Source organism: Mustela nivalis (assembly GCF_964662115.1).
Source record: "Mustela nivalis genome assembly, chromosome: 12".
In the NCBI taxonomy this organism is placed as follows: domain Eukaryota; kingdom Metazoa; phylum Chordata; class Mammalia; order Carnivora; family Mustelidae; genus Mustela; species Mustela nivalis.
Genome location: NC_139031.1, coordinates 2,576,750 through 2,594,898, shown reverse-complemented (window position 1 = coordinate 2,594,898; position 18,149 = coordinate 2,576,750). Strand labels below are relative to the sequence as shown.

At 59.9% G+C, this 18,149-nt stretch overlaps 1 long non-coding RNA gene across 1 annotated transcript; it reads left to right on the top strand.

Moving 5' to 3' along the window:
• The first annotated feature begins 1,745 nt into the window (after positions 1 to 1,745).
• LOC309845065 lies at positions 1,746 to 3,535 on the top strand. Its single transcript, XR_014301012.1, has 3 exons — positions 1,746 to 1,863; positions 3,078 to 3,203; positions 3,396 to 3,535. It is a non-coding gene; the product is annotated as an uncharacterized lncRNA (long non-coding RNA).
• The last annotated feature ends 14,614 nt before the right edge of the window (positions 3,536 to 18,149 follow it).

The following is an 18,149-nucleotide window of genomic DNA, read 5'->3' as shown; positions in this document are numbered from 1 at the left end:
TGTCAGCCTGGCCGCAGGCCTGGGCTGTGGCTTGCCCCGCCCACGGGCCTCTCTGGCCCCTGGGGAATGTTATGAACAAAGTTTGTCTCGCAAACCAGACCCAAGAGCTCACGCCGTCGTCTAGAGTCAGGGAACAAGACAGGGAACGGCGTCTCCCACGCACACGCCGTCCGTCTAGAGTCAGGGAACAAGACAGGGAACGGCGTCTCCCACGCACACGCTCTCCAAGCTGCTCGCTTCCAGGCAAGCTGAGGGGCGTGTCTCCGGGGACTTCTCTCGCCACTGGAGAAACGGGGAGTTCACCAGACGGAGCTCACCCACCGCGGCGACCGGAATCTTCGTACACCCCGGGCAGGTAAGTGCACAGCAGGTTTCCTACGGCGTGGCCCCTCCGCGGTCACCCCGGCCCCCTGAGCCCCGGACGGAGGAGGACAGGCTTCTTCCCAGCCCCCGGCCAGGCCCCACCCAGGGACGCTGGGAGCAGGGAACAGGCCAGTGTGCGGCAGTTCAGAGCCTCTGGCCTGTCGGCCGGCGGACAGTGGAGCTGCTCTGCGCGCCGCCCTGGAGACCGCTGACGAGAGCAGGAGGGAAAACGGGGGGTCGGTGCCATCGCCCCGAAGACTCCCAGAGCAATGTAAGGTTCCGGTCCACTTCCCTCCTCCCCGGTTTGGGTGAATGTGAGAGGCTGGAGGAGGCCGCAGGTCAGCCAGCTCCCGGCGGGCCACGAGGCCTGGGATGAACGGGAATGGAGAAGACCCTGTGCGCCCCCCCGGTGTCCGGGAGTCGCCAGGATTCCGACGGATCTTCCCACGGTCCTCGCCCAGTTTGAAACCCCGGAGCGGTGCCAGACGGCATCCGGCCTGAATCCCACCTGCCCGCGGTGCCAGGCGAGGCGTGGGGAGACCCGAGCACCCACCCAGGAAGCGGTCTCGGGGGCTGCAGGCCGCCCTGTCCCCGCGGAGGTCTGTGCGCGCGGCAGCCCGGGCGGCTGTCCTCCACGTGCCCGCCCACGGGGCCAGCGCTTGGATGCTGGACCCTTGGTTGCGACAGCACAGGATTAAAATCATCTCCTTCCCTTTTAATTTTGCATCCTTCTCCGCCCCCCATCCCTGGGAACCAGGAGTGTCTGATCCCGGTTCAGGGGAGGAGGGTCGGCTGGGGCGGGATGCCCTGGGGAGAGGGCCCCCTGCTGGCCCGTCCCGGAACAGCACCAGCGCCTGCGAACTGTGGGGCTGGAGAAAGGGGTCTTTGCCCCACTCAGGGGCCACAACTGTCCCGGTGGCCTGAGGGCTCCCCTTTGGGTCCCAGCCAGGCCAGCCCGCCCTCCTAGACCACGAGACCGAGTCTCACACTCTCTGCTCTGTGACAAACTGCCCCACGCTAACGCATGTGTGCGGTGTGTACACATGCACCTGCACAATCACACACGTGTGCACACACAGCCTCCAACGCTTGCCCTGTCTCCCCGCTTGCATTTCACCCTGGCCTCCCCGGAGACCTGCCAGGCTGAGAAGGAACCAGTTGTCTGCTGGGGTTCTTTCCGTCTCGGTGGGGCCGGCAATGGCATTGACCCAGAGGCAGCCCCGGGACAGGTCCTGGGCAACTTGGAGGTGGGGTCGAGGAGGGGCTGCGTGAGATGGGGAGGGGTGGAGGAGGACCCAGCAGTTCCGCAGGACACAGAAGGCCTCCAGCTGCACGGAGGCACAGGGTTCCCAGACTCCGGGCTGCTTCGTGAGCGACAGAAACAGGGAGCAGGATCAGGAACCTTCAACCCTTGCCTGCTGGCGCTTGGCGTCTGGAGGAGGGGACGGTGGAGCAAGTCACCTTTCCATGATGTGGTTGAAAAAGGCTGGTGCGGAGGAGGTGGGTACTTTCTGGGTCAGGACTATTCTCCGGAAGGGGGCGAAGGGAGCTGGAGGCTACCCTGGCTAATGAGGGAGCCATCTGGGCCAAGGAGGAGCCCGAGAGGTGGTGGGACATGTGGCAGGAGGGAGAGAGCCTGGAGGAGGCTCCTCCCACCCCAGGACAGGCAGACAGACCCAGGAGGGGCAGACCGACCCAGGAGCCTGCCCCAGTTCCCGAAGGCAGGTTCCACACCCCCAGGCCGGCTGCACCGACTCTCCCCAGCAACGCGCGCTGGCGCCCCCGCACGTCATCCAGTAGCAAATGCGGGTTTTCTGCCCCTTGCGGGCTTCTCGGCAGCCCTTCCCCTGCCTCCAGGGAGGTCCGTGCTGCAGGGCCAAGACCCCGGGTCAACCTCCCTGGCCAGCGTGGGGCCCCCGGGAGGGGAGAGCCCCAGCACCCGAGGGAGTTTTCCAAAGATGGGGAGAGGCCAGAGCCAAGGTTCAAGGTCACAGGAACGACGAAGGTGCCCCGGGTCAAAGAAGGAACTTGGGCTTCACGGAATCCGTGGGAGTGAGGCGAGAAGGTGTCCGGAGGACGTGAGAGCCGCCGACGTGCAGAGCACAAGAGCCCGAGGACCGTGGCACCGACGGGCTCCCTGCTCACGGCCAGGCCGCCGCTCTGCTCGGGAAGCCAGAGGGCTGGGCAGGGGAGGCTGGTGCATGGCCCCAGCCCGCCGCCTCCACCGGGCACTGGGGGGCCGGACGGCTCAGCCTCCTGGCAGCTGGGGTTCTTTCTGGGACAGAGGATTTGCCAATTGGACGCATTCCCGTGTGACTGGGGAGATGGGGGGAGGGGAGGCCATCTCTCTGCGGCTTGTTCCGCTCCGACCAGCGACCAGCGTGTCTGCAGCCCTCCCACCCCAAGCTTCCAGAGTGGTTCCTGGCACCCCGGCATGGGAACCATAGTACGACGGGGCCGGGGGTGAGGGCGTCCATTTTCTTCCTTCTGTAGCAGCGGACCCGGCAGGCAGGTCCCAGCTGCAAGGGCAGCAGCCACAGTCGCTTGCTGGGCCTGAGTCACAGCTCGGGACAGTCCCCCTGAACCCAGCAGGGCCGCTGGGCTGTGGCCTCTGGACTCTCCCTTCTGCTGTGGGCTGCTCCCTGGCGGTCTGGGTGTGAAAGCATCTAAAAGCATCTAAAAGCCTCCATCAAATTCCTTCCTGTTTTAAACAGCAAAGGCGTTCTTACTCTCTGTGGAGCCCTGACTGCCGGACGTTTGCTAGAAGACCTGGCCGCAGGCCAGAAACCCGGGGGGGTTAGAGTGCAGCCCGGGCTGGTCTCCCCTGGCCGTGTTACCAGGTCAGCCTGTGGGGCTAGCGAGTGGTTCCGCTTGCCCTGGGAGGCTGTCGAGCCTCGGGCGGCTCTGAACCCGAGCTCTAGGGTGCTGGTCCGCGGGAACCCCGCTCACGCACACCGAGATCTGGGATGCACACCGTGTCATCAGTGCAACGGCAAAATGGCCACCGTCTCTTTCTCCTCCTGGACACACAGCTGAGCCGTTTCCAGCCCATCTTGCAGCTGGGTGAGGACATGTGACATCCCAGCCATGGCATGTGGGCAAAAGTAAGGTTCCCCATTCTTCATGTGGTCTGCCCAGAAAACCTCCCCAAGTACTCCTCCTGCCCCACCATCCTGCCGCACAGCGAGAACTCTAGGGACAGTGAGTGACCAGGACTCTGGGTGGGGCTGACTCCCTGCCGACCTGCAGGGGGGCCCGGCGTGAGCAAGGACTAGGCTCATGGTGGCATGGGACACTAAAGAATTATGTTGGCGAAACCTTGAGTAGTGGCGGTTCTCTTTTACAAAAAAGTAGAGAAGTCAAACAAAAGATGATATACAATTAAAGTCACCAGACGGATTTTTCTCACAAGCGCACAGAACCCCAACTGTTCGGTCTCAAGGACTAGATTTCACTCCTCTCACTCCCGGGAGGGAGGGAAGACGAAGAGGGTAAGCGGACGGTCCGCGTTCTCTCGGACCAAACACTCTAACTTAACCTGCCCGTTTCCCGGAACAAGGGTGGGAGAGGGGAGACCTGCGTCCCAGGGGAGGTTCTTGGTCGCCAGGACTACAGGGAGAAGACGGAGCCAGACCAGACAGAGCTGAAAAGCCACCGAGTCCAAGCCACTCAGTCCAACCCTGCCTTCCCGGGACTCTCACAAGGTCCAGGCGACAAGTGCATGCCGACTGTGTCACTCATAGGCGGGTATGAGTCCCAGGAACAGGCACTGAACAAATCAGGAGAAAGCCACAGTGTAGCTTTATGTCAAGTACTTTGTAAAACAGAAAACCACGAATGTGTGCGTGTCTTTCCCACTAAACAATGCTACATTTTAGCATTAGAATTCTTGAAATGACATGGAATTCTTTTGCTTTCTCAAACAAACAAACAAACAAACCACCCCAAAACCCACACTTTGTGTTTTTTAATTACAGTGATAATGTGTTCAGTATGGAAAAAAATTTAAAAGACAAGCAAAAAGAGAAGACAGTCACAGTAGTACCCAAAGGTAAGTGTGCCCACCTTTATGAAGTATAATCTGGAAGCTTTCTGCCCACAACGTACGTGTATACATAGGGTCGCCTGTACAAACTGGTTTATAACCTCTTTTTTTGCACTGAAAAACACGTTTCTGCTTTGGTTTTTGGGATTTGCTTTTTGTTTTGCTTTTTTATGGTTGGTGATCTACAGTTTCCGAAGACATTTTTATTCACGCTTGCTATCAAAGTAACGCTTATTAAAATGTTGTCTATGGGCTGACAATGTCCACGGACCACCTTAGGGGTGACCCCCCAGCTTCCCGCTAACTCGGTAGAGTTCCCGGCCCTGCAATCCAGCCGCACACCATTGCCTCCCCCTTGCTGACCAGAAAATGCAAGGAAGAACCCCCAACCGGCCCCTGCCCCATCTCCAGGCTCTTGCACCACACCGGGGTTCTGGCCGGCTGCTTGTCTGCCCCCCCAACTCCCGACCCCTGTCCCCTGAGCGCTCCTCGCTTGGCACCAAACGCTCCCGTGGGCAGACCCCGCCCCTGTTGCCCGTCCTGTGCTCAAGCAGGCTTCCTCGGGAGATCTGAGTCAGGGTCTCCAGCAATGGAGACCCCCAGTGGGCAGGTTCCCTTGCCCAGAGAGGGGTTTAGCTGTGGGCCTTGAGGACTCTCCTGACCCTAACCCAGGAGAGAAGTGCTCTGGGGATGGAGGTGGGGCTTCGGGACAAATTTCCTTTGTGTGTGTGTGTGTGTGTGTGTGTGTGTGTGTGTGTGTGTAAGATTTTGTTTATTTGAGAGAGAGAGAGCATGGGTGTGGGGAGCGGCGGGGGGCGGAGGGAGACGGAGAAGCAGGTTCCTTGTTGAACAGGGAGCCCACCATGGGACTCTAAGACCACGACCCGACCTGAGCCAAAGTCAGATGCTTAAGCAACTGAGCCTCCCAGACACCCCCCACCTTTTTTTTTTTTTAGGTAGCAAAGCGAAGTGATAATATAAGGCTCCCAAGCAGGCAGGGGACCCAAGAGGGTTGCCCCAAATTTCCCACGTGTTAAAAGAAGAACAGGATACAAAGCTTTCCCTTTCGTGCTCTGAGTCTTGTAATGAAGGTTTCGTATGTCAGTGTGGTGGACCAAATCATCGGCTATTGGTGAGTGAACCCTCACCCAGCCCCCTCCCCTCCCCAGGGGATCCGGGTAGGACTGAGAGTTCAAACCTAAGGGTCATTTCATTAGCATCAGCTCTCATCCCAGTCACTCAGGACACCCCGAGGGGCTCCAGAGCTGTGTGCCGGGAATGGAAGATAAAGAACACATGTTCCGTCTTCTGGTTATCCCGCGGTCCAGGTGTCACTTCCTCTAGGTGAGAACTTGTCTACACCACATTCAGCACAGGCTGAACTTGCACCTGGATCCTGACGCAGGATCATCGCATGGGGACACAGCCACTGGGGCTACCACTGGGCTGGGGAGACATCAGCCCCGCCCCAGCTGCCCAGCACCCTTGGCCTAGGAACTGGATAGACCACCAGCTCCCAGCCGGGGCTGCCGTGGTGTCTGGTTTCAGACAAGTCCTGGCGGGTTCTGCAGAGGGAGTCAGGAGTTACTGCAGCACTGTTTGGGTGTTAATAATCTTCCCAGATGAAATATCTTTAGGCTACTGTCCCATGCTGAGACCAGCCATCTGCTATGGTGGCTTTTGTTTTTTGGACATGACCCACTTCTTGCATTGCAGCTCATTACGTGGTGCCACAAGATAGCATTTCTTTTGCTCTGATCACTCTGATATTTTGTATTTTGACATGCAGGTTTCCCCCCACCACACCTGCAGGGGGCAGGCTATAGTCTGAAAATTACCTAGGGACTAAATTCCCCTCTGCCTCCTAGCCAGCCTATTACAAAGGCCCGTGCCTCTCATCTCAATAGCAAACAGGGCCCCACATACAGTTGTGCCGGTTGTGCACTGCACAACTCCATGATGCTGGGGTAACCTCGTGTTATGCAGGAGATAATAGGACAGGGTTCTTTAATTGATAGCAAATGATGTGAAATCTAAGTTGACTTACCAGCAAATTAAATTAATACCAATTTGCCAAAATTCAGGGAATCACTAAAGCTTTCTGAGCCTCAACCATATTTCTAAAATGAAGCTAATTAGGGGTGCCTGCTTGGCTAAGTCAGTAGAGCACGCAACTCTCGATCTCAGGGTTGCGAGTTCAAGTCCTGTGTTGGGTGTAGAAATTACTTAGAAAAAAAAGAAAATGAAGCTAATTAAAGTGGTCTTATCTACCTTCCAGAGTTGTTAAAAGAATCCACCAAAAAGGCATTACTTCTAGTCTACACCACCATGGTTACTGATGGATGGCTGTGCTGTTTGAACTTCCAACATTTAGAGAACTCTGCATATTCTCACTCAGTCGAGCCAAAGGAGGCCTTCGTGTTCCGCATTTTCAGCTACTGATCGCACGTGAGACAGATGCGTCCTGGGCCCCGCCAGCTAGAAGCCCAGGGACCTGGAGCTCCTATGTCCGGTGGACGGAGCGCACGTCCTCATACTGCTGCTTCTGGACTCTGGGTCTCCAGCACGAGAGTAGAAATTCACTTACAGGGGCGCCTGGGTGGCTCATGGGTTAAGCCTCTGCCTTCGGCTCGGGTCATGATCTCAGGGTCCTGGGATCGAGCCCCCCATCAGGCTCTCTGCTCAGCGGGGAGCCTGCTTCCCCCCACCCTCTCTGCCCGCCTCTCTGCCTACTTGTGATCTTTCTCTCTCTGTGTCAAATAAATAAAATCTTTAAAAAATTTTAGAAATTCACTTACACCCCATTCCCGCAGGTCTGGCCGTTGTCCTTTGCAGGAGAGGAGGAGACACACTTGCTTAAAAACAAACATTAAATGACGCCTCCGAATTGCTTTGGGCTGTGCTGCTTGCCGTGTTCCTACACCTGCTGCCATTTCATGTTGAAAACGAGGAAGAGGGCACCCAGGACCTGATGCCGCCTGTCTCTCACTGCAGGGATGTGGCTCTGACACAAGGCAGGGGAGGTGTCGGGCGGGGATAGACCGCTCGCATGCAGCACCGGGCACTGTGGGGAGGGCTCTGCACAGCCTCTGTCCCCACTCAGCTGCAGAGACATGGCCCGGCGAGATGGGGATAAGCCTGTGCCTTTCCTTAGACAACGTCAAGACAAACGTGGCTGTGGGTGAACTCAGTGTCTCCATTTAGAAGGAGGAGACAGGAGGACGTTCCCAGCAAAGCCTCGTCAGTCTTTGGGCGGTGGTGGCCCGCGGGCTGTATGTCCATCTGTCGTGGGGGCCGTCTCTAACATCGGACACCGAAGACCTGCGAGCTACCCGGAAGGTCATGGCTGTTGGAGCAGAAGACACCGTTCCTCACACCCCTGCTGCACGTGCCATCCCCCCGCAGGCTGCTGGCCTGTGCAGCAACCGTGTGTCGGCCTGGCCTCATCACCACTCGGAGAAGTGGGGGTGTCCGCTCCCAGGCTCTGGCCGGGTGGAGAGCTGGCGGGGGCCCCCGCCTCCATCCGAGAGCACCCACACTTCCACACTCGGATCTGTGAGCAGGACTCAAAGGAAACTGGAGGCTCATGGAGGGACCGTGTGTCCCGAAGGCTGCCTCCAGCGGCCACGTGCTCCCCTAGGCATGGGAGCAGAAGGGGCAGAGCTCTGGGGAGTGGGAACAGCCAAGAAAAGCGTGCTCTCCGGGAGCAGCTTGGGCCTAACTCTACTGGGGACCTCCTCGACGCTGTGCCCGGCACACCTGACAAGTGCTCTGAAGACCCCCAGGAGGGCCGAAACCCCCATCCCTGGGGCTGCTCCCTGGGGGGTAGCCCTTCTTGCTGTCGGGAAAAACTCTCCGGCCGCGAGCAGGTCTTGCTGGAAGTCTGCATCTGCTACGCAGCGCCCCCCGCACTCCCCTAACCCTGCCCCACCGGAGTCCTACCCAGTCCTCCAAGGGACAGCTCTCGCGGTGTCACCTCCCAGCATCCTGCTGGTGGCCACATCGGCAGCCACGTCTGGTAGTCTGTGGCTCTAGCAAGTGGCCCCAGAGGCAGGCCAGCCCTGGCTCATGTGTGCGTGGAACTGAGGGAGGGAAGATGGAAGCAAGAGCTCAGCACGAGGCCAGCCGGGAGCCTTCGAGGGACAGGGAGACGGCCCAGCCCACCGGACACACTGGGGCCGGCAGGGGCACAGCCTGGCAAGCACGCAGGGACAGGCCAGCTGTGGCCACAACTCAGGGTTTCCCCCTCACTGTCCTCTAATCTTCTCACCGAGGGAGACCCGGCCCAGAGCAGCGGGGGCCCACGTGCCTCCTGTGCACACCGCCCTCCCCAGGCCGGCCCAGCACCAGGCTGGACACAGAGGGAAGAGTCTGGTGTGGACACGGGCCAGCTCCTGCATTTATCCTCCACAGACACGGGCCAGCTCCTGCATTTATCCTCCACGGACACGGGCCAGCTCCTGCATTTATCCTCCACGCTGTGCTCCCCGGTGCCCCTCGGAACCCAGACTCTCTCGGGGGGCGCTCCCGCCAGTGCTCGGAGGAAGGGGAGACTTTCCAAGGACCCTGGGGAGGATGGGCCTCGCTCCCTCGGCTCTGAGGACACAGCCTGCACGTTAGTGTTTCCCTTTATCCTTGGAGAAACACAGAACGAGAAGGGGGAAGAAAAAGCAGAAAAATGCGGCGTCGCCTCTCTGGCTGGCCACGTTCCTGTGGCCCAGGAGCGGCCCGGGCATCCGAAGCTGCTCCGGCCCAGGCTCCCTCCTGCAGCTTCCTGCTAGGCACTTGCTCTGTTCTCTGCCGAATGCCAAGCCAAGAAGGCGCCTCCTGCGCGCTCACAGCAGAAGGACAGAGAAACGCCTCTGGAGCCACACGAGGCGAGAACCGGCCGGCCCCCACCCAAGACGGACGTTTGAAGGGCCTGACTTCACGCCGCGAGGCTCCCTGCATTTCTAGTTTGGCCGGGCCGCCTGCCGCCCAAGGAAACCACGCCACGGGGCTTGATCACGGCAGGGAGGGCTTTCTGAGTTGGAGGAGGCAGGACGTCCTAGCAGCTTCCTGGGGAAGCCCGCGGGGTTCTTTCAACCATGGGGGCTGTCGGGGTCCTTCTGCTGGGAGCTGGCCGGAGGCAGGAAAACTGACCTCCACCTCTGACCCCAAAACCACGCGGCTCCCAAACAGGGGGTCTTTAAAGAGCCCTTCTGGGGGCGCTGCAGACCTGACCTAGCGTCTGCTGGGGGAGTCCAGCTCGGGGTGGGGGGAGCCCAGCTGGGGGGGCAGGGGTAGCTCCAAGGGAGGACGACCCCAAGGGGAGCACGACCCAGGGCAGCGTCCGCTCCCTGAGCCGCGACTGTGAGGTCACCCTGGTTAACCGAGGGACACAGCGGAAGGATGGCTTTCGAACAGCCCAGCGGATGGAGAGTTTGCGGCAAAACTGAAATCTTGTCTCAGCTCGACTGACTCAACGAGGAATTTGCTTGGCAGCAGGAGGAAGGGCAGAAGAGGCTTCTTTCCTCCAGGGGAACGCGAGTCCCTGTTGGGAGGGACCCGAGCCAGGACGCAGGGCGAGCCAGGAGGCGGGAGGGCTGGGCGTGCCCGCCAGCCCCTGCGCCCTCCATCCAGCCTGGGCCCTGAGGCTCTGGGGCCGGCCTCGTGCCCTCTGCCTGGGACGCCCTGTGTCTCCCACCTCCCTCCCTTTCAGCCCCGGACCCTTGAAAGGCATATGTCTTCCTTTCTCCGGGCCCCGGCGCACTAACGAAGCATCGGAGAACCACATGCTAACCGAGGCTGATAGTAACACCCCATGCATCTTCGGGGCTGCTCCGGGCTGCGCACAGACGGCTTCCCAGCCCTGCCTGGCCGCAGGAGTCTGCTGCGGCGGGTGCCCGGGCCTGGCCCTGCTCCTCTCTTGTCCTCTGTGACCCCGCGGGGCCCGGGGATGTCTGGGGATGAGCAGCGGCAGCAGCCGGCACAGTTACCGTATCCTTTCCGTGACACCATCTGAACTTTAGGGCCCTGTCCTTGTCTCTGACTTCAAGACGCAATGAGCCCAAGAAAGACCGGAGCTCCCACCCTCGTTTGCAGCAGGTGTGCTGACTTGGAGGCGAGCGTCCCGCCCTCCTGACCGAGGCCAACATCCCCCCGGGGCCCTCCATAAAGGCGACGCCCCGTGGACTCCTCGGCTGGACCTCGCCCTCCCCCCGCCTTCCTCTCTGATGGGCACGCCATCCTGGAAAAAGCAGACAGACCATTCAATTATTTGCCCTAAAATAGAGCACAGTCCATTGGACGAAAGAGCAAGGAACCCCAAACTGGTTTGTGTTTCGCTCGGAGTAAGGTGGGCGACTCCGGAGAAAGCTTCTCTGACTGTGTTTTGCCCAGGACGGTCCTGCCGTCGGCTTCTGCGTTCGAGCCTCAGGACCCTAGTGCCGGGCTGGGGAGGAGACGAGTCTGCGCTCACAGTGGCCCCCCACAGCCCTCCCAGCTCCTCAGACCCACCGTCAGCGGTGCAGGGGCGGGCCCTTCTCCAAAGGTCTCCACGGAGGAAACACATCCTTCTTTCCCTTCAGACAAGGGCCCACGTCTGTCCGGTCTGTCCCAGAGCTGGGTCGGGCATTCCCACCCCACCTGCCATCTCTGTAGACCTTGGAGGGAGGGGTGGGAGCCTCGGGGAGGAGCCCCCGAGACCACCCTGGGCCCCTGCTGGCCTCGCCAAGAACCATGGAAGTGCTATTTTTATCCTGAGGAACAATAGTGCCGAAATGTCTTCCGACATGACAAGACACAAAATTTAGGTGCTGGGAGAGAGACTTCAATTTCAAGCTTAAAGATTACTTTGGGTCCCCCAGGACTCAGAAGCAATTTAGAGCTGATACCCCGAACAAGAGGAAGGTTACAAGATTAAGACCAACTGCTGTTTGGATAAATGGTTCGTAATTGCCCACATCCGCAATTATACACTGGCTCGTGATTTCTTTTTCCGCTACCTTTCTCCTCTCCTGCGTCCCGTCAGGATTTATCCGGAAGGCGCCCACCTTGGTCTTCTTCTGCCGAGCCTGGGTGACGGCGTACTCCACCTCGTCCATCAGGGCCCTGCACGCTGAACAAGGCACAAAGCATCCGTCACCTCCGGAAGGGGCAGAGGAAGGCCCCTTGGAAGCAGGGAAGGTTCTCGTCCTCTGACGCTTCTCCGCATGCGGAGAGGAACAGAGCTTTCAAAGAGACTGGTTGTCTTTGTGCACTCTTTTGTACAGTGTCTTTTTTTAAACCACATACGTTTCACCTTTTCGTTTAAAGTATGCTTTTTTAAAGCATAGAGAGACCCTTGCTCCTTGCCTGTCGGAGACCCCCAGGCCCCACTGGGTCGCATTAATTACACACAGGGAACCTCGGAGTGCATTATGGGAAAGGTTTGGCCCAACTGGGCCCTGCTCCCGATTACCCATTTTTGAGGGATGTAAAATCTCAGGGAGCCTCCGAAACTTGCCTCTTACGGGCTACGTGGCTGGTTTTGTCCCTTCTTTCCAGGTTCCGCCTACCCAGCCAAGAATTGTCACCGTTAACAAGTCCACGCAATGATGCCCCCAACGCTGTTTGCCCGACAGGAAACTGATTCTGGACTTGCCTTCTGTGCCCCAACCGCGGAGGAGGGATGTTGGGGGAACCTGGTCTTCTGCATGACCCTCCCACCCCCGCCCCAAGCAAGGCCCCCACCGTTCGGACCACCCTGGTGTAGCAGGAGGCACGAGCACGTTCTTGCGCAAGCATTCTGGTCCCTTTGTTAGAACAGCAAAACCTTCAAATGCCCAGCATGTGAATTCTGACACCAGAGACCCCACGGCCTTAGCGCGATGCCCTGATCATACGTCCGAGGAGGAAGGCTGAGGGCTCAGCCTGCCCCAAAGAGAACAAAGGCCCCGCAGAGTCCGGCCGCGCACACTCTCCCGGCTGCTCCCTGCCCTCCGGGCGCAGACAAGCTGGGCTCCCATGTGGCGCGCCTTCCACACGCACACAGCCGGGGAGAGCGACCCCGGTACCACCCCCTCCTCTCGGCCGGGACCGGGAGATCAGCACCTTGCCCCAGGATTCCGCCAGCGAGCGCGTCTCCGGGAAGCCAGCCGCCCTGAGCGTCTCGTCTGCCTGCAGCTCCGGAGCTCAGACCCGGGCGCCGTCCTGCCTCCACCCGCAACTGGCCGGGTGACTCCCGGCCCTCGCGAGCAGCCCAGACCACTCGGAGCACCTGTTACGGAGCCAGAAGTCCTGTCCGTGTCCCCAGGCCCGCACGCGTCTCAGGGTGGGGATTTCAAATTGTTTTGCGAGCTTGTTCCAGACCAAGTTGTTTGTGGTTGGAACCTATTTTATGGAGTTGTACTGACCCCAGAAAGAAATGCTGACACTGAGGAGGCCGTGTCAGGACGATGTTATCAAAACCGCCGGGCTACCGAGTGCTCCTTGATACGCAGCTCTGGGGCGGCCGCCGTCGCGGGAGCTTGTTGCTCCAATACCCAGGACTCGGGAGGTCTTCCCAAGAGGGTTCTGACCGGGCGAGTCTACTCCTTACTCATCTCAGCAGGTCTCTGACGACCTCGAGACCCCTGCTCCTGCCGTGGGCAGGCTTCTCCTCGGGGACACCTCTGAAGGTGTGCAGTGGCCCTGGAGAGAGACCGTCCGGAGCAGCCCGCCATCCCCGTGGCCCAGCAGCGAGGGACCTGGGTGGGGAGCCGGGGTTTGGTTGGAAGGACTAGTCTACCGAGAAACAAGTGATGGAGAACTCCCCTCCGCTAAACCCGGGCTTTGTTTCTGTCTTCCCCCTTTGCCCGGAACAAAGTGGAATTCATGTATCCTGGGTTTGGAGGGTCGTTTCCTTATTGGCTTATTAACAGACATTGGCCCCCGTGCTACTGGCTTGTGAGGTGTTAGTGCTGTCACCCGCCGTGAACCTGTGTTAAATAAATGCCTACCACGGACAATCTCAGTCTCTGGGCATAATCTACCCTGAACAAAACAGTCTGTCTGTCCGAGGCCATCGCCAGCAAGAGACAGAAAGGTGTGTCGGCCTCTTGCCGGGGCATCAGTCACTGCCTGGGCGGTCCGTGTGGCACTTTCTCCTCCCGGCACTGGTGTCCCTCCGTCCCCGTGAAGGAACACATAGCTACGCACTTGGCCACTGAGAACACGCTTTTCCTGTCCTTGTCCCTGACAGCTGGGCATGGCTCTGGACTCTGTTCTGGGATCTTCCTGGAGGGAGAGGTAGCACACATCCTCGGCCCTGGTGTTGCCCCTCCCAGCCCATGGTGGGGACCCTGACGAGCTCGGCCCGAGCCCTCGGGACCAGGGAGTACAGAGACAGCAGAGCAAGAGCTGCAGGGCTCGGCCTCCGCTGCCGGGGACAACTGTGCCCTGTCCTCTAGGACCCTGCTCAACCACCACTGTTCCAGCTTGCCCTATGCCCAGGCAAACCCCCCTCACTATCGGTTCCCTCATCCTAGGCCAAGAATTCCAGTGTCTGCAAAGCGTCAGACAGGCACAAGGTCGGCCCCTTCCCCCACCCTCTGGAAGAGTTCAGACTCTCAGAATCCCCAACCTGCCCTGGTGATCCGCCTGGGATCCCAGATCCCCAAGGGCTCCTGTTCTGTGTGGCAGAACCACGTTTCTGACTCCAGCCTGATCTGGGCTGTTCTTGGTTCTTGGGAGTCCACAAGGCGGGAGCGGTCTGGCCCCCTGGGGGCCACCCGGTCACCTGTTAACACAAGTTCCCTTCCCCCTTGGGATTCGGGGACACCAAGACGGGCCCCATAAAGGAGGGCTCTCGAAGAGGGACCCCTGGAGAGACCCCACTGATGGCAGGGCCCCTGGTCATCCCCAAGCCTTGGTGGTCAGGGACGCCCACGACTCGTGCCTCTCTCTCCTGTGGCCTCCGGCCGCCTGGAGTCCCAGACCCCCGGGGTGGGGAGGGTCCACGTTCACCCGTCAAGCAGAGCGTCTCAGGGTCAAAGGGGGTCCCCACCTGCACGGGAGGCTGCCGCTTGCAGGACGGGCTGGGAGGGATGGGGTCCTCCGGCTCTGCCGTCCCTGACCTCCCCGTGGAGGGTCGGCTCGATGAGAAAAGATCATTTTAAATTTCTGCCCCAGGTCACAGAACAAGTTAACAGAGTCACATCAGCGACCTGGGTCTCCAGATTTCCAGTCCGGTGTTAATTTAAATGTTAATCTGAAATCTTCACTTAAGTCACTGGAGTTTCGAGTTGATTAGAGCAGGCGGCGGGAGTGGGGCCTCGTGGGGGGTTGGCGGGTCGCCTTGCCTGCCCGAGGGCGAGCCTTCCTCCCGGCTGGGCCCGCCGACCTCTTCCGTCCGTCTGCCTCCTCCCTTCTCCTGCCTCACTCTCCTTCTCTTTCTCGGCAAGAGGTTTGGAAATGGTAAGGAGGCGGTGAGGCCCGTCCCGGCAGGTTCGGGGGACCCCGTGGGGCTCAGGGGCTGGAGCTGTTGGGGGCGGCTCCCATCTCCCCAGCCCTGCTGTTCCTGAGCGACAGCACGCAGGTGGCCCGAGAGCCACCACGGGGTACGAGCATTCGCGCACGGGACCAGCGGCTGCAGGGAACCGGGGCCACCTTCCCTCGGGCCCCTGGCTCTGTACGGGCCGCAGACACGCCTGACTTCACTGGCATCTTCCAGAACACGAGCAAAGTCCAAGGAAGGAGCAGCCCAGGCCCTCTGAGGAACTCACCCGGGATGGGGTCCGGGAGGGTCATGGATGTGACAAGGAGCCCCGACAGCACAGAGGCGCTCGCAGATATCTCGCTGGGCAAGGAGGGGGGCCGGAGCCCAAGTAGAGCAGAACCACCAGCAGGGACCAGCGCCCAGCCACCCATGCAGCTGAGCCGCAGACTGACCGGGAAATGCCAAGACACAGGCCCAGGGCCCAGGACTGGAGCTTCCCGGGCCCTGGTCAGGGTGTGGCCCGGCTGTGTCTGCCTCTGGGACAGGCCCCTGCGTCCCCAGGTGGCTACTCAAAGACCCACACTCTTCCACCACCCCAAATGCCTGCGTCCTGCTTGCTGGATCCCGCCTTCTTTGGGGGAGACGAAGCCCTGATGCCCGGAGAAGGTCACACCACCCCGCACTCCGCCCATCAAGAAACGCTCGTTCCCCCCCAAGCAGAGGTCTCTCTTACGCGCTGTGGGCACTAGACATCCAAGAGTTGCTGGGGTGTTGGACCATCCCAGGAGGGAGCGGGAGAAACATGAGCTGAGAGACCCTAAGGCGAGCCACACCTGCGTTGGAACGATGACCTGGCGCTTGGCCATGGGCCTCCTTCAGGGCTGAGGGAGTGGGAGCAGCCGGGAGCCCCTGACAGAGGGAGGGGTGTCCCTGGGAGGGCGTGGGAAGCTGCTCGGGCCTGGGGGGCCGATCTCCCTTCACTTCCTCCCTCCCTGTCTTCCTCGCCGTCGCAGGTGCCATCGAGACTCGGAGAAGGATATGTCCCCAAGCCAAGGCCCCAGTATCTGTGAATGTGACTCAGCTGGAGGCCACCAGGCCACGCTGGGGACCTTGGTCTCACATGATTGGTGTCCTTGTGAGAGGAGAGACGCAGACACAGGTGGCGAGAGCCCCTGCGGTGACAGAGGCAGGGCTGTAAGCCAACAATCCAGACGTGGGGACAGGCGAGGAAGACCCTCATTCTGGAGGAAGCGACGCCCCGAGGACAAGTCAGGCTGGGACCCAGAGGGGCCGGTGTCGGCCGCCGGGAGGAGACGAGCCGGAGAGGATGTTTGGGCGACGGAAGTCTTCATTATAAGAAGACGCAGTCTTTCGCCCGTCGCCTGGAACCCACAGTATGTCCTAAGTGCCTTCTCTGCGGGCGGCAGAGCTGTGACGATGTTTCCCACGGCTGCGTGAGACCCGTCCAGCAGAGGCACCTAACCTAATGTCCCTCACTCTGCCCTCTCGCATACAGGGTTGTCCCCAGCTGCCTTTGACACGGAACCTGGAGTGATCCTGTCAGCTCGGCCGCTCAACACAGGATCTCTGTCCTGACCCCCTTCCCGGCCCCGAGCCAGGGAGCCAGACACCCGGCGGAAGATGACAGGGGCCACGTCCTGGCCACGGCCGGTCCTGGAGTTCCCACGCAGGAGGGGACTGCCACCGAGCTCCGGAGAGGGGCTCCCCCAGGCTCCGAGATCCTCTACCGCGGGCCGGGATGAGAGAACGCGGTCACCTGCCCCAGCGTGAGCTGTGGGCGCCCGAGGTCCGCGCCGGCCGGTGGAACACCGGGAGAGGTTGTGTAGCACTCCCGGGGCCTGCTCCCGGGGCTCTCCGGGACGCTCACTCCCGGCACGCAGACCACACCTGTGGCTGAGGCCAGGCCCGGTGGGAACGGAATCAGGGCAAGAGCCGCACTACGGCCCCGGAGCGGGAGGGAGCTGCGTGACTGCGCCTGGGGGTGGCCGGGGGGCACGGAGCCTCTTCAGCCTGCGAGAAGAAGCAGTGCACCTTTAGGCCACTGAGTGCGGCCTGGCCACAGGGTCGCAGGCTGACCTTTGTCAGAAGGGTATTCCTGTGGCCCATGACAAGGCTGCCCGGGCAGGCAGACACCAGATCCGGCAGAGCCTTGCTGGCAGAGGTAAGGAGGTGTGCCTTTATTCTAAGCCATAGTGGAACCACTGTGTCGTTCTGAGAAAGGTGAGACTTGATGTGATTTGTAGTCTTCAAAAATCATTTAGGCTGTCGTTAGAAGAGATGAGGGGACCAGGGTGTGGACAGGTAAGCCAGCTGATAGGCTACTGCAGTGGTCCCAGCAGGAGAGGACTGCAGCTGGGTACAGTTATGGTAGAGGAGATGCAGAAAGGCTGATGAATCTGAGAGCTCTTTAGGAGGCAAAATCAGTAGGTTTGGAGGGGATTGGGTGTGTGGGTGGTGCAGACCCTGCTGGTTCCCTTCCAACCACCCTTTCTGTGTCTTCTTCTTCTTCTGCATTAGGAAACACCACTCATTTGGTTCCTGGCAGCCCTTTGTGGCTGAAAACTGGCTCCTTCCTAGTTCATTCCAACCACAGTAATTCCACACACATCACTAGTTCTTGGTTTGGGATGCACACGTGTGGGAGGTCTGGCCGGTGAGACCCAAGAAGGAGGCTCTTCTCTCTTTGACGAAACAGAGATGTGTAGGAAGCTCATCTCTGCGTCTGCACAGGAAGGAGCTGAGAGCGCGGCGGTCATCCCATGGAGCCGGCCCCCAGAGCCGAGCACGGGATGATGGAAGAGCCTGTGGCTAATGGCCTGTGCGGACCGCCCTGGGCCGCCTTCCTTCCGACTTCTTGGATGTGACACAGTCAACACTATCCTCATTGTTGAAGCCGCTTTGGGTCGGGAGAACGTTGCCGGCTTGTTTCGTAAGCCTGTCCGGGTCTCTGAGGACGGTCAGAACTGCTACCACAGGTGGGGGCTGACATGACAGACATCCTTCCCTCGCGGATTTGGAGGCTGAAGTCCGAGATCAAGGTGTCAGTCGGGTGGGTTCTTCCCAGGTCTCTCCTGGGCCCGTCCGCGTCTGTCCCCACACATCCTCCCTCCGTGAGCACCCACGTCTCCTCCAAAAGTCCCTCTTCTAAGACCAGTCATATTGGATTGTGACTTACTGATTCTAATCCATTGGCTGTTAGTTCAAACCTTAATTCTCAGCAGGGTTATGGTCTCTAAAGACCTCATTGAAACCTCATTATCTCTTTAAAGACCTTATCTCCAA